Source organism: Arachis stenosperma, chromosome 5 (assembly GCF_014773155.1).
Source record: "Arachis stenosperma cultivar V10309 chromosome 5, arast.V10309.gnm1.PFL2, whole genome shotgun sequence".
NCBI classification, from domain to species: Eukaryota; Viridiplantae; Streptophyta; class Magnoliopsida; order Fabales; family Fabaceae; genus Arachis; species Arachis stenosperma.
Genome location: NC_080381.1, coordinates 100,620,949 through 100,624,293, shown reverse-complemented (window position 1 = coordinate 100,624,293; position 3,345 = coordinate 100,620,949). Strand labels below are relative to the sequence as shown.

The following is a 3,345-nucleotide window of genomic DNA, read 5'->3' as shown; positions in this document are numbered from 1 at the left end:
TCTTCTTTTTCTCTGACACTTCAAGGAATCTCTATACTGTGACATAGAGGATTCCACATTTTCTTGTTCCCTTCTCTTTCTTATGAGCAGGAGCAGAGACAAAGGCATTCTTGTTGAAGCTGACCCTGAACCTGAGAAGACCTTGAAGCGAAAGCTAAGAGAAGCTAAAGCATAACTCTCTTTAGAGGACCTGACCAAATTCTTCAAAGAAGAAGAACACATGGCAGCCGAAAACAACAATGACAACAATGCAAGGAAGGTGCTGGGTGACTTTACTGCACCTACTCCCAATTTCTATGGGAGAAGCATCTCTATCCCTGCCATTAGAGCAAACAACTTTGAGCTTAAGCCTCAATTAGTTTCTCTAATGCAACAGAATTGCAAGTTCCATGGACTTCCATTGGAAGATCCTCATCAGTTTTTAGCTGAGTTCTTGCAAATCTGTGACACTGTCAAGACTAATGGGGTAGACCCTGAGGTCTATAGACTTATGCTATTCCCTTTTGCTGTAAGAGACAGAGCTAAAACATGGTTGGATTCTCAACCTAAAGAAAGCCTGGACTCTTGGGAAAAGCTAGTCAATGCCTTCTTGGCAAAGTTCTTTCCACCTCAAAAATTGAGTAAGCTTAGAGTGGAAGTCCAAACCTTCAGACAGAAGGATGGAGAATCCCTCTATGAAGCTTGGGAAAGATACAAACAATTAATCAGAAAGTGTCCTTCTGACATGCTTTCTGAATGGAGCATCATAGGTATTTTCTATGATGGTCTCTCTGAACTATCCAAGATGTCTTTGGATAGCTCTGCTGGAGGATCTCTTCATCTGAAGAAGACGCCTACAGAAGCTCAAGAGCTTATTGAAATGGTTGCAAACAACCAATTCATGTACACTTCTGAAAGGAATCCTGTGAACAATGGGACAAATCAGAAGAAAGGAGTTCTTGAGATTGATACTCTGAATGCCATATTGGCTCAGAACAAGATATTGACTCAACAAGTCAATTTGATTTCTCAAAGTCTGTCTGGAATGCAAAATGCACCAAGCAGTACTAAGGAAGCTTCATCTGAGGAAGAAGCCTATGATCCTGAGAACCCTTCAATGGAAGAGGTGAATTACCTAGGAGAACCCTATGGAAACACCTATAATTCTTCATGGAGAAATCACCCAAATTTCTCATGGAAGAATCAAGAGAGACCTCAACAAGGTTTCAACAACAATAATGGTGGATGAAATAGGTTTAGCAATGGCAAGCCTTTTCCATCATCTTCTCAGCAATAGACAGAGAGTTCTAAGCAGAATACCTCTGACTTAGCAACCATGGTCTCTGATCTAATCAAAACCACTCAAAGTTTCATGACTGAAACAAGATCCTCCATCAGAAATTTGGAAGGACAAGTGGGTCAGCTGAGCAAGAAAATCACTGAACTCCCTCCTAGTACTCTCCCAAGCAATACTGAAGAAAATCCAAAAGGAGAGTGCAAGGCCATTAACATGGCCGAATTCTGGGAGGAAGAAGAGGCAGTGAAGGCCACTGAGGAAGGCCTCACTGGACGTCCACTGGCCTCCAATGAGTTCCCCAATGAGGAACCATGGGAATCTGAGGCTCAAAATGAGACCATAGAGATTCCATTGGAATTACTTCTGCCATTCATGAGCTCTGATGAGTATTCTTCCTCTGAAGAGGATGAGTATGTCACTGAAAAGCAAGTTGCTAAATACCTTGGAGCAATCATGAAGCTAAATGATAAGTTATTTGGAAATGAGACTTGGGAGGATGAACCCCCTTTGCTCACCAAAGAACTGGATGACTTGTCTAGGCAAAAACTGCCTCAAAAGAGGCAGGATCCTGGGAAGTTTTCAATACCTTGTACCATAGGCACCATGACCTTCAAGAAGGCCTTGTGTGACTTAGGGTCAAGTGTAAACCTCATGCCCCTCTCTGTAATGGAGAAGCTAGGGATCTTTGAGGTGCAAGCTGCAAAAATCTCACTAGAGATGGCAGACAACTCAAGAGAACAAGCTTATGGACTTGTAGAGGATGTTCTGGTAAAAGTTGAAGACCATTACATCCCTACTGATTTCATAGTCCTAGAGACTGGGAAGTGCATGGATGAATCCATCATCCTTGGCAGACCCTTCCTAGCCACAGCAAGGGATGTGATTGATGTTGATAGAGGAGAGTTAATCATTCAAGTGAATGAAGAATCCTTTAGGTTTAAGGCTCAAGGATATCCCTCTGTCACCATGGAGAGGAAGCTTGAAGAGCTTCTCTCAAATCAGAGTCAAACAAAGCCCCCACAGTCAAACTCTAAGTTTGGTGTTGGGAGGCCACAACCAAACTCTAAGTTTGGTGTTGAACCCCCACATTCAAACTCTAAGTTTGGTGTTGGGAGGTTCCAACATTGCTCTGATCTTTTGTGAGGCTCCATGAGAGTCCTCTGTCAAGCTAATGACATTAAAGAAGCGCTTGTTGGGAGGCAACCCAATGTTTCATAATTAACTATTTCCTTTTTGTTATTTTATCTTTTTTGTAGGTTGATGATCATAAAAAGTCACAAAATCAATAAAAAAAAGCAAAAACAGAATGAAAAACAGGTAGAAAAATAGCACACCCTGGAGGACGCACTTACTGGCGTTTAAACGCCAGTAAGGTTAGCTGTTGGGCGTTTAACGCCCAGTCTGGCACCATTCTGGGCGTTTAACGCCAGAAAGGGGCACCAGACTGGCGTTAAATGCCAGAAAAGGGCAAGAAGCTGGCGTTAAACGCCAGAAATGGGCACCAGCCCGGCGTTTAACGCCAGAAATGGCACAAAACGTGATTTTGCTAGCCATTTGGTGCAGGGATGACTTTTCCTTGACACCTCAAGATCTGTGGACCCCACAGGATCCCCACCTACCCTACCACTCTCTCTCTCTTCTTCACCAATCACCTCAACACCTCTTCCCCAAAAACCCCTCACCTATCAAATCCCTTCTTTCTCTTCACCACTCACATCCATCCTTCATAAAACCCCACCTACCCCTCCATTCAAATTCAAACCACTTTCCCACCTAAACCCACCCTCAAATGGCCGAACAACCCTCTCCCCCTCTCCTATATAAACCCTCCTTCACTCCTTCATTTTCACAAACCTTAAACACCATCTCACTCCCCTTTGGCCGAATACAAAGCCATTCCCTTTCTCCTCATTTCTTCTTCTTCTACTCTCTTCTTTCTTCTTTTGCTCGAGGACGAGCAAACATTTTAAGTTTGGTGTGGTAAAAGCATTGCTTTTTGTTTTTCCATAACCATTTATGGCATCCAAGGCCGGAGAAACCTCTAAAAAGAGGAAAGGGAAGGCAAAAGC

At 43.2% G+C, this 3,345-nt stretch overlaps 1 non-coding gene across 1 annotated transcript; it reads right to left on the bottom strand.

The window, feature by feature from the left end:
• Positions 1-622: 622 nt before the first annotated feature.
• LOC130983537 (small nucleolar RNA R71) lies at positions 623-730 on the bottom strand. The gene has a single exon (XR_009087522.1). It is a non-coding gene; the product is annotated as a small nucleolar RNA R71 (small nucleolar RNA).
• Positions 731-3,345: the final 2,615 nt, after the last annotated feature.